Source organism: Mirounga angustirostris, unplaced genomic scaffold (assembly GCF_029215605.1).
Source record: "Mirounga angustirostris isolate CCGP_5_RB_7025 unplaced genomic scaffold, mMirAng1.0.hap1 SCAF_4, whole genome shotgun sequence".
Taxonomy (NCBI): domain Eukaryota; kingdom Metazoa; phylum Chordata; class Mammalia; order Carnivora; family Phocidae; genus Mirounga; species Mirounga angustirostris.
This window is the reverse complement of record NW_026991712.1, coordinates 84186797-84199518: the sequence shown is the minus strand read 5'-3', so window position 1 is coordinate 84199518 and position 12722 is coordinate 84186797. Positions and strand designations below refer to the sequence as shown.

Sequence of the window (12722 nt, the reverse complement as noted above, 5' to 3'; positions counted from 1 at the left end):
CCCGGACTTGCCAGGAGGCCGCTGGTAGTCGTGCTCACCTTCCTGCGGAGGACACTCGAGGCAACAGAAAGGAGCAGGGCGGCCTCACGTGCTTTAACGAGCCACGCCCAGCGGCCCAGGCCTTTTGCCCACAGACTGCAGGACACCATGCACTCAGTCCCGCGCAAGGGGCGCTGGGTCTCCTGCGCCCTCCCCCAGCGTCAAGCGAAAACTGTCTCCGAAAAGCCGACGAGACGGCAGCAGGGGAGCCGCAGAAGAAGCGCACGTCCCCGGGTTCACCCTCAGCCCCGGGTGGACCTCCACAGGCTGCGGGACGGGCCCTAAGAGCAGCGGCTGCCGCTGTACAGCGCCCCCCAGCGGCGGAGGCTGACCCGGGTTTGACGGGGGAGGCGGCGCTCAGTGGTGACGCGCGTGCGCAGACCAGGAAGGAGGCTCCCCGGCGGAGAAGCCCCAGGCGGTTAAGATGCCCCTGGGGGACCCGGACCCCATCCTCCTGCCAGAGATGGTGGGCAGCACGGAGGCTGTCTGCAATGGCTAGACCTTCAGCCAGGTGGAAATCAAGCCGCTACCTGCGCGAGGTCTCCATCACCTCCAAGCCTGGGAAGCAGGGCAGCCCTGCCTGGGCGTCCTGGAGCCCCCTGGTCCTCCTGCTTCATCCTTCTCAAGTAGCCTGTTGGGCCCCTAAGGGCAGAGGCTTCTCTTAAAACAAAACAAAACAAAACAAACAGTGCCCTTAGAGCTGGCGCTGTGCTTTGTAAATAGAAACTTGAAGGGGTTTCTTACTTCAGCGTTTCACCTGGGCTCTGGCTACTACATCCTGTAAAAGTCTGTATTCAGAATCTACGTGACATTTCCCAACTTGATTTTAAAATACGGGAGCCACACCAATACGGACTCAGGGCAACTGGATTTACCCTCCTGCCCAAAAGAACAAAGCAACTACAAAGACAGAAAAGATGCATGAAATGCGCATTTCCAAGATACTGGGTTTCAGGCAAAGGGGACCCAGACAGGGAAACACACAGCTGAGCAGAGCCCTACAGCTGCTCCAAGGTACAGGCCAGAGAGTTTCCAAGCAATGCAGTGGGGGGCGGGGGGAGGGACAGCAGAGATTGAAGAGGAGCCCTGGGGACCTCCTGGAGTTGAGGACACTGCTCTGCGAGTCCCCACGACAGCGTCCCCTGGAGGACAGGTCTGAGGAAAGTCACCTAGCCAGAGCTGCGGAGGAGCCCTGGGGCTGCATGCAGTCAGGTCCTGCTCAGGGCCTCCATGAGAGGCAAGGCCAGCAAGTCAGGGGGCAATCACTTGAAAGCAGTAGAGGGAACGGGGCCTGGAGCTCTCGCAGGCGAAATGACCCCTAATCAGGAGACAGATCAGTCATCTGAAAATAACCCAGAGCTGACACATGTGAGAACCGCCAGAGAAGGATTTGAAAGCTTTTATTACAACTGTTTTCCATCAGTTGGAACTGTTAAACAGATAAATAGAAAATATAAACAAGACCCTATCTATCTTTAAGAGATGAAAACTACGATGTCTGAAAGGAAATGTACTACAAGGGTTTGACAGAATTTAGAAAATGCAGAAGTAAAAATTCTGATAGAATTGTATTGAATCTGTAGCTCTATTTGCATAGTATTGCCATATGAACTACATTAAATCTTCCAATGCATGCATACAGTTTTTTTTTTTTCCCCATTTGGTCTTTCATCTCTCGCAGAAGCAATGTTTTATGCTTTTCAGTGAACAAGTCTTGCTTCTCCTTGAATGAATTTATGCCTAACACTTTTACTGTTTTAAGTGCCATTGTAAATGGAATTGCTTTCTAAATTTCCTTCTCAGATTGTACATTGCTAGTGCATAGAAACACAACTGATTTTTGTACATGTGGTACCCTGCCACTTACGGAATGAGTCTATGGACTCTAATATTTTTGTGTGTGGATGATTTGAGATTTTTCTATCTTTCGGAGCATGTCCTCTGTAAATAGAGATACAGGTTGACCCTTGACCAATGCGGGGTAAGGATGGTGACTCTCAAGATCAAAAACCTGTGTATAACTTTTGACTCCCCGAAAACTTTACTCATAGCCACTTGTTGACTGGAAGCCTCACTGATAACATAAAGTCGATTAACCCATATTTTGCAAGTTATATGTATTCTACACTGTACACTTCTAGTAGAGTAAGCTAGAGAAGAGAAAATGTTATTAAGAAAATCATAAGGAAGAGAACATATATTTAGAGTAATACACTGTGTTTATAAAAAAATGCATGTATAAGTGTACACGTGCTGTTCCAACCTGTGTTGTACAAGGTCAACTGTAGTTTTATTTCTTCCTCCCCACACTCTTTTTTCTCACTCTCAGTTTTGAAAAGTATTTTGGCTGAGGATAGAATTCTATACCTAGAGAGGGATTCCTAAGTCTCCTCTTGATTAGAACGAACTTTTTAAGTTCATCCCTGACATTAAATCTAAATTAGACCTGCTTTGGGGCTTGGAAATGGGGGGGAAAATCACTCTCCTTTCTTCTCACTGCATTTTAGACTTCCTCCTAAAAATGAATGTCAGGGGGCGCCTGGGTGCTTAGTCCTTAAGCGTCTGCTTTGCACTCAGGTCATGATACTGGGGTCCTGGGATTGAGCCCGGCATCAGGCTCCCTGCTCCGCAGAAAGCCTGCTTCTGCCTCTCCCACATCTCCTGCTTGGGTTCCCTCTCTCACTGTGTCTCTCTCTGTCAAATAAATAAAGAAACTCTTAAAAAATAAAAAAAAGTTCTTGCAAATAGTGCTGAGGACTCAGACTGGCCATTGCTTTGCTTGTGTCTCCCAATGTTATCCTCAGAAATGTGAGGAAGACTTCATACTAGGTAAAACTTAGGACCTTGGTGGGCTAAATATTCAGCAGCCTTTATACCAAACATGTTGCTAACATACCTTTCATGACATGTGGAGAGGATTGAACAAGAAAATATGAAGTGCAAGAGAGCCATCTTACCTTGAAAAAATATAGGCATTTTTGAATACCCACAGTAGCATATGCAGAAAACTAGCCTGGCTGCCCTGGAGCCTTGTAGGCTTTATACTGCACATGCAGGGTCTCTAGGACGCGCGCGCACACACACACACACACACACACACTCTCCTCCAGTCCATCTACGTAGGACTTGTGATCAAATCAGGAGCCAGTCGGAGACTAGTAGGGCCCAGAGCCTGTGAACAACAGATGGCTAAACAGGAGCCCTTGTCCCTCCTTTTCTGCAGAAGACACGCCCATTATGCAGCGCCCTACTTGTCACCTGCCCTCTGATCCACGACCCACCCCACGTCTTTCCCCGCCCACCCCACCCTCCTGGCCAATGGCCAGCCTGTGACTGGACAGGAAGTGACATCCACACCCCCTGGGTTTAGGCCTCCTGTGGATTCTCAGGGCTCATTGCGAGAGCAGTGCAGTAAAATAGTTCTTGAAAATGGAAACTATCATAGTAGGAATAAGAACAACAATAAATAGATTCGCAGACTCATGGGAAGGATCTGTACTGGAAATCAGAGCAAAACCTGTAAGAGAACAAAAGGAGAAGCTAGACACAAAGGGTGTGTCTCGTAAGTCCAGAGGTGCAGAACAGGATTTCCAGGGGAGCAAGAGGTGTTAGGCGAGTGTCCCGCTCAGCAGGGGGCAGGCGTGGGGACCAGCGCCCCACAGGGTCGTGGGAAGAGTGAGGGAGGGCAGGGCCAGGCACCGATGTGGAAGGAGCCCCGACAGAGCTGGCCAAGTCCTGGATGCGTTTGGCGGAGACCGCCGGGCACCCAAACTGAGAGCTCGGCCTTTGCCACAGATTCCAGAGAAATACATTCATTCCCAACAGCTTACATTTTAGTGGGGGGGGGGGGATAATGAGATGTTACAGGACAAGAAATGTAGCATTTCCTTCTGAATGTGGCATGCGAGAGTCCTGTCATTTTGTCGGCAACACAGGATTCCGATTCTATGACACCACATCGCTGTAGATACCGTGACACGATTTTTGGGCTCAATGTGTTCCGAGTCGATGCAGTTAGACAAGGCGGAAGTGTCTAGAGTGGCAGCTTGGGGCCAGAGAGACCACGGAGAGGACCCGCGCTTGCCTCTGGGTGGGTAATCAGAGAGCTCGCTCCCTGTGAACTGAAGGTTGGAGCTTCCAGCCCAGCTGGGAATACTGGGTTATAACTGGTCCGAGGCTTTACTGAGCTAGACTGTGCTACACATTCTTTCTTAGCTAGCTTCTTCCCTAACTTATCCTCAATATCTATTTTATTTTTGTTTTTTAAGCTTTAAAAGATTTTACTTACTTATTTATGTATTTATTTATGAGAAAGAGAGCACGCCCCTGCAAGCCTGCAAATGGTGGGGAGGGACAGAGGGGGAGGAAAAGGGAGAGAATCTCAAGAGGACTCTGCACTGAACCTGGGGTTCAATCTCAGGACCCTGAGATCATGACCTGAGCCAAAAGCAAGAGTTGGAGGCTTCAGCAACTGAGCCACCCAGGTGCCCCAAATGTTTTAAATGTTTCAGGGATTTTATTTTTAAGTAATCTCTACATGCAATGCGAGGCTCGAACTCACAATCCTGAGATCAAGAGCAATCGCTAGTTTATTTTTGTTTATTTTTTTTAAAGATTTAATTATTTGAGAGAGAGTGAGTGAGAGATAAGGAGAGCAGGGTGGGGAGCAGAGGGAGAAGCAGACTCCCCACTGAGCAGGGAGCCCGATGTGGGGCTCGATCCTGGGACCCTGGGATCATGACCTGAGCCAAAGCAGACGCTCAACCGACTGACCTCCCAGGCATCCCAGCAATCTCTAGTTAAATCAGAGTTGGGAAGGTCCTGCCTGGACACCTAAAGTTCCTGTTAGTTACCTAAGGGGGTTGGTAGAAAGGGTCTTTTTTTTCTTTTCTTTTCTTTTTTTTTTTCTTAGGATAAATACAAGTTCTGCAGTTCCCAAGCCTAGGTATCTCATAGACAATATAACCTTTCTTCCTGAGGCTGGGTTTTTACAGCTGTTCGTTCTGGAAAGTTGGTGTCAATTCCTTTAAGCCAGATTGTTGGGAACACATTTCTCATTAAACAGATTGGCTTTTTTATTCCTCACAGCCAGAATGAACACACCCCAAGGTCCCAGTGAGAGGATCTCTTATAGGATATGGGCTTTAGTTGGGTGAAGTGGGGGAGGATGGAAAAAGGCAGAGTTTGTTCTTATTGAACACTATCAACACTGGCAAACCTATGATTGTGGTAAAGAAGTCATAGTCGTTTCCTTAGGGAGGGAGGTTGAAGTTCGGATGTAGGTTGCACTGTGACCTTGTTTTTGTCTGGCCTGAACAGTATTGTGAGTAGCCTTGTTTTGTCTCATTTCATCAAGGTCTCAAAGCAATCTTGTCTGAGGTTGATATTCTGCACATAAGATTATTTATTTCAAACATGGGAACAAAACAGCCAGGCTGAGAGTGTCAGAGCAGTTCAGGGCATCAGAGGCTGGGATTGTTCTTTGTCCCTGGAAATCCCTAAAACAGAGAACAAGAAAAGAGAGCGCTCTGGTCTCCCAAGCTGTAGCTGCAAACCTGAGTGGGAAACTGTGACTTGGACTAAGTATCTTGAGTTTCCTGTGGCTCCATTTCTCATTTCAAAATGGGTCAAAAGGAATTGTTCCTGCATGCGTTGTCCCAGGTGTCAAATTGGTAGAGTAGGCAGCTAGATATGAGTTGGAGACAAGGATGGTGGTTCACAGTGCTTTCGTGGTTTCCCACCTTCTGGGACTGTCAGATCCGGACCAGCAGGTGCAGAGCATGTGCTCTCCTTTCCACCCCGTGTCCTACAATAAGCTATGGCTTCCTTATTATAGATTTACATTGTGGTTTCCATCCCCCAGTGGGGGAAGATGGCCTTGACAGTTCCAGGAAGAACTTTGTGAGGGCCAAAAACTCCCCCTACTGACCAGTAGGATGAGTCCCTTCGATGATTGGAAACAACCTCAGTTGGAGACCACACTAGCTATGACCCATAATCTATGAAACGTAAGAAGAATACATAGCCCTAAGCCCGGTACAGTTGCCACCCCGGGGTCTGTCTGCTCTCCCATCTTGAGAGTGTACTATAGTTCAACCAGGAATGTAAACCAACTGAGTATCCAAATAGGACTGTAGAATTGTGACAAAAGAATTTTCCCAGGAAAAGTCCTTGTGGACACTGTTGTTATAACAGGGGGAACACTGATTGGCCAATGTCCCCTGAGATTCAGATGTGGGTTCCCGGAGGTTGTATTAGGAGCCTCGACAGGGAAGCTTGCAGCCAAGGCCTGTGTGGGGGCTCCGCTGCCATCAATTGATGAAGGAGTTTGGGAAAATCTCTTAATCTGTCTGGGTTCAGCTTCCTCATGTGTAAAATAAGGTTGTTATTCAAATTCTCCACAGTCCCTTCCTGCTTAGATTCTGTGAGTGCACGAGGGACTGAGGTGCCTGTTAAGCAGCCCTGGAGACTGTAGCTGAGACCCTTCACTGTGTGTCTCCTGCAGGAACCTGAGCTCAGCCCACAATGAAAACAGAAAACGGAAGAAGCAGATGGGAGACTCAAAATCAGCAGGTTTGGAGGATGAGAATAACCCAAAGAAGGGCAAGGCAATGGTGGAAAAGGTGGTTGCCAAAGGAGGTAAGAATAAAGAAAGTTGAGTCCAGAAAAATCCGGGGAAACTGAGGAATGCATACAGCAGCATCCAACTCTGCAAGGAGCAGCCAGAGCTGAGCTAGGAGGACTAGGAGAGTAACTTCGTCCACGGTGAACCTGTGCACCTGCCGAGGAGCCCCACAGGATGGATCGGGGTTGGTTTGTAGTGCAAGGAAGCTCCAGTTCCGAGAAGAAGAGGATGTGACCATGAGACTCTGCCTCAGACTCCTAGCTTTGACCTTGGAGCTGCCCTCATGGTGGATGTCCTCCAAGTAAGCGCGGGCTTAGAGGGTTCAGTGATATTTGGATAAGTGTTGGAGATGTCCATTCTTACTGCAACTAGTTCTGCCCTAAGGTCAGGAAGGGCCAGGGTAGGAGACCCTTGCCTCTGAGGCAGTGATACCAATAATATTCTTCTGAATTTATGGTTTCAACAGTCTTTACACATAATATGTCTTGACTGTGTGTTGAGTGTTTCATTTTCCTTAGTCTGTGTTAAGAAGTTGGAATTCTGACATCAATAAGATTTCACTGAGGAGGTCAAAGCAGTGAGAGGAGGAATGCAAACAAAATCTTGTAGCTCAGCACACCTGGGTGGCTCAGTTCATTGAGAGTCTGCCTTCAGTTCAGGTCATGATCCCAGGCTCCAAGGATCAAGCCCCATGGGCAGGCCGGGGGGTGGGGTTCCTGCTCGCAGTGGAGTCTGCTTCTCCCTGTCCCTTCCCCAGCTCTTCTCTATCTTTCTGTCTCTCTCACTCTTGCTTTCTGCCTCACTCTCTCTCTCTCCAATAAATATATGAAATCTTTTTAAAAATTGTTGTAGCTCTCCTAACCTGGGGTATGGTGGCAGTGAGAAGGATGGAGTGGGGATGGGGCTAGGCCAAGGACATCGCTTCTTAATGACAAAACCATTGAGAGGAGTCCAAGAGGACCATCCCCTCTTCATCAGAGCTCACCACAGGGGAGGGTCATGGGGCATTGAGAGTGTAGGGCAGGCTCCCCTTTAAGGAAGGGTATTTGTTGCCTCCTGGAAGAAAGCAGAGAGCATTTCTGCAGGCTATTTGGGACAGGAATGTAGTTGAGTTTCGAGATTTGCCACCACCTTGATCGGATCAGTGAAGGGATCTCTCTGAGAGCTTCCTCAGTGCTTGGTTTGGTCCTAGGAGTCATGAGTACAGAGATGAGTAAAACATTATCCCAATTCTCGTGGGGCTGTCAGACGAGTAAGTAGAAGTCATGAGAAGTGTAGTGGTGGTCGATTCCTTGGAGGAAGTGGCCAGTGCTGCCTGGGGATGGTCTCAGTGGTTGTCCTGGTCTCCCTCTGTGTTTTCCAACAACTGGATGCCCTGTCCTGGCTCAGGGACCCTGGACCTCGACCCGATTTCAGCCTCTAGGACATAGCCAACACCTAGGTACCATGTTAGCCCAAAGCAGTCAACACCGTGAAGCTCTGCGGAGGAAACTGCTGCTATCAGTAGCTCCCCCCTCTGTCTTGGCCAACTGAGGAAATAGAGGCAAGTTCGCTAAGTCTTCTAGGGTCCTCCTTGCCCTCATGATCAGCGATCTGTCTTTCTCTCTGTGAAGTTAAATGCTTTCTAGCTTCAGTATGCTCTCCCCACTGAAAAACTGTGGAAATATTGACTAAATTTTAGATCAAGTAACTAGAGTGAAAAAGGGCTAAAGCAACATCCAAGCTGCAGTGAGAAGGTGCAGAAACTCTTACACTGAATAATAATAGGACCAATCACTTTTAAATTGCAAAAATATTTATGCAGTAATTCTGGAATAGACAATGTAAGTCTGTCGCTTTCTCCTTCTTCTTAACATTGCTTTGATAATTCAAGATGATTTGCATTTCCATATAAACATTTGGATCAGCTTAAATACTTACTAAAATATCTGCTGGAATGTTGATTGGCACTGTATTAGATGTGTTGATCAATTTGTGAAGAATGGACATCTAAACCATAATGAGTCTTCCAGTCCACCACAAATTTTATGTCCCCATGTATTTAGTTCTTTAAATTCTTGAAGTAATGCTCTGTAGTTTTCAGTGTAATGTTCTGACACAGATTGTGTCTGATTGACAATGCAGTAGGAGAACTGGTCAAAAGACTTGCTTTTGAAGAAGAAGAAAGGCTTCACAAAAGAAGACACACAAATGGCCAAAAAGCACTTGAAAAGATGCTCCACTTGAAACCACTTACTAGCATAAAGTTGAACAAAAATCAAAATGGCTTCACTAATGTCTCCACAAGGCTCAATTTTAAACTAAGTAACCTTTTCCTTCTCTTCTGTAAACCTCCACTCCGACCTTCTAAGCCTTTTGTTTCAGGAGCCTGGTACCACCCTAAAGACATGATGAAGGAGGCTGGCAGCACCCACACAATTTCTGTCAAAATAAACCACCCCCCTGCCCCTGCCTCCAGGGGGAGGGGACTTACAGTTTTCGAGGGCCTTGGCCTGTTCTAGCCTCCTGTGCCCCGAAAAACAATAAAGCTATTGTTCCTCAATATTCCAAACTCTGTCTTCATCTTCTGTTTTGGCTCTGAAGCACAGAGGTCAGTTTTCGACAGCACACTCAGGCATTGGGATGATAAATTAATACTATAGTGAGTTACCATTACACCTCCATCCCCGTGGCTAAAATTACAAAGACAGAAAACACATGTGCTGAGGATGTAAAGTAACTAGAAGTTGCATACACTTGTGGGAATGAAAAATGGTCCAACCACTGAGAAAAGCTGAACCACAGGTCAACATTTTCCAATCACATCAACAGCCGTTCCTCTCATAAGTATATACACAATATGGCCGCACAACAAACCGCACATGAATATTCATCATAGCTTTATTCACAATGGCTAAACCCAGGAAACTACATAGATGTCCATTAATAGGTGAAAGGACAGACAGAATATATCCACACAGAGGGATACTACTTAGCAATAAAAAAGTTTGAACTGGTTATCCATGTAGTAATATGGATACATTTTAGACTCCTTAGGCTGCAGAAAGGAATGTAGGCATACAAGAGTTCCATTTACATAATGTTGTTAAAAATGCAAGCCCACTTTGATGCCAGCGGTTGCCTGGGGCTGCGGGTGAAGGCAGTGAGGGACTTCAATGGGGCCACCCAAGGGAAGCTTTGAGGTAGAGGAAATGCCCTGTGTCCTGAATGGAGCAGTAGTTTCAATTGTATGTACATCTGTGCAAATGCATTTAGTAGTACAGTTTATCTCTTTAAATTTTTCTTTTGTTGAGAAAGCACTCACACTGCGTCCTCTCTCTCTTACTCCTCCAAAGGAGGAGGAGAACGATCATCAATGGCAATTGGCAGTTGTGGAAACAACACCTAAAGCCAGCTTCATGCTCAGGAGAGAACACTGCACCTCCTCCTCATGGTTTTGGGTACTCTACACGTTCAGAGAAACTTCTGTAGTAACAAACTATAGAAATGATCCCTCAAATTATAGTCTTAATTGTACACTTTAAAGTGATGCAGTCTACTGTACCTAAATTATACCTCAGTAACATTCATGTAATAATCTACTGTATTTCTCCATACTAGCAGTGAGCATTTAGAAAGTGAAATTAAAAAAAAAAAAAAAGGAAATGAAATTCAATAGACAGAATAGAGATGCAAGTCCACCACAATTAATTGCATAAGAACACATATAACAACGATCCCTGAAAACTATTGCTGAGATAAATTAAAGGAGATCTAAATAATTGGAAAAATATATATTACAGTCAGGGATTAGAAGACTAAATATTGTTTGAATATCAAATTAGCATTATTCTGATTCATACTGGAGAAGGCATTTTGGGGGCAAATTTACAAGCTAATTCTCAAATGTCTATGGAAATCAGGGTACCTAGAATAGCCTAGTTGACCTCGAAGAATTAAAATGGAGAAGTTTACTAAATTTCAAAGCTCACTATAAAGCTACTACGGTAATTAAGGCATTCGTTATGGTATAAGGAAACACAATGTAAATATATCAATGTGAGAAGGTAGAGAGTAAAACATTTCCTGATACACATATACATTTATAAATTTTAATTTTATTGTTTTCAATTATTTTCTTTTTAAGTAATCTACACCCAACATGGGGCTTGAACTCACAACTCTGAGATCAAGAGTCGCATGCCCCACCTATTGAGTCCTCCAGGTGCCCCTCAATTATTTGAATTTTAAATTAAAGTCACCAGTATGCTTCACCAGAATATGAAGGACTTTCCCTAAAAGTAAGTGGAATGGATGAACATCTATTAAAAAATAAGTTAATATTAAAACCCACTTTGTACCATATATTGATGTTAAATGGAGATGTGAAAGCAAAAGTATTTTTATTAAGCACCATGTCTCATATTAATAGCTAGTGGTCAGAACAATATGCTATTAGCTTGTTGTGAAGATATTTTTCCAATGAAAAAGTTTAATCCAGGAGGTTTGGGGCAGGAATGAGGTCTAGGCAAAGGAAGCACCTATATGGAAAGATAGGAGTGAATGGAAAATGTGGGAAGGGGGCTTGGGGTAGGAGGGGGCTCTACCTGACACCTGGCCCCAGCACCTACAGCAAGGGGACCTTGGGCCAGTTGCAGGCCCTCTCTGTGACTTGGTTTCTTCATCTGCAAACCAGGAAAATGTAATACTTCCTTGACAAGTTGATTTTGAAGACTAGAAGTCCTAATATATATGAAATCATCACTCTCAAGAACTGTAAGGGACATCCATGATAGCAGAGAGTCTCCAAACTGACTAAACACCTGAGTGCAGTAAGTAGATTCCAGGCCCCATGTAAGCCCACTGAATCAGAATTGCTAGAAACCAGGACTATGAACTGGTATTTGTACTAACTCTTCCAGGCTATTCTTATAATGATCAATTTATGAGTAGGAAACACTGAGTTGTATACCTTTTATCTAAAGCAGAGAAGTAGGAATAGCAGAGCAAGGATATTTTCAACCCAGTCTCTAAGGCAGAGGAGAAACTGCGGAGGACTCTCGCATTGAAGGGGACCTGGCCCATCTGACCCCATCTTAACTTCCTCCAGTTTACTGCAGAGACACAAACCCTGGAAGACATATGCCTCAGGCACCTGACAGTCCACCTTGAAAGCTGTCAGAGCTCTAATTTCGAATTCAATTTTCCTTTGAAAGGAAGTGAAATTTACCTGGTTTTGCCCATTGATGGGACCGGTCTTCTCCAAGTTTCTTGCCTTACAAAAATAAATCCTCTTTGTCATATTGCTATTAATTCAAACTTCAACAGAGATGTTCAAGCAAGAAAGTTTTATAAATAATGTAGCCACTAATAAGAAACCAGAAAGTTCTAACAAAACCAAAAGACAACCGACAGAATGGGAGAAGATACTTGCAAATGACATATCAGATAAACGGTTAGTGTCCAAACTGTATAAAGAACTTATCAATCTCGACACCCAAAGAACAAATAATCCAATCAAGAAATGGGCAGAAGACATGAGCAGACATTTCCAAAGACATCCAAATGGCCAACAGACACATGAAAAATTTTTCAACATCACTCGGCATCAAGGAAATACAAATCAAAACCACAATGAGATACCACCTCACACTGGTCAGAATGGCGAAAATTAACAAAGCAGGAAATGACAGATATTGGCAACGATGCAGAGAAAGGGGAACCCTCCTACAATGTTGGTGGGAATACAAGCTGGTGCAGTCAGTCTGGAAAACAGTATGGAGGTTCCTCAAAAAGTTGAACATAGAGCTACCTAAGACCCAGTAACTGAACTACTGGGTATTTACCCCAAACATACAAATGTAGTGATCCAAAGGGGCACTTGCACCCCAATGTTGGTAGCAGCAGTGCCCACAATGGTCAAACTATGGAAGGAGCTCAGATGTCCAACAACAGATGAATGGATAAAGAAGATGTAGTGTGTGTGTGTGTATATATATATATATATATATATATATATATATATATATATACACATACATATATATATATGATGGAATATTACACAGCCATCAAAAAA

The 12722-nt window shown here is 45.0% G+C and overlaps 1 non-coding gene across 1 annotated transcript; it reads right to left on the bottom strand.

Moving 5' to 3' along the window:
• Positions 1-9959: 9959 nt before the first annotated feature.
• Positions 9960-10173, bottom strand: LOC135364249 (small nucleolar RNA U3). The gene has a single exon (XR_010411171.1). It is a non-coding gene; the product is annotated as a small nucleolar RNA U3 (small nucleolar RNA).
• Positions 10174-12722: the final 2549 nt, after the last annotated feature.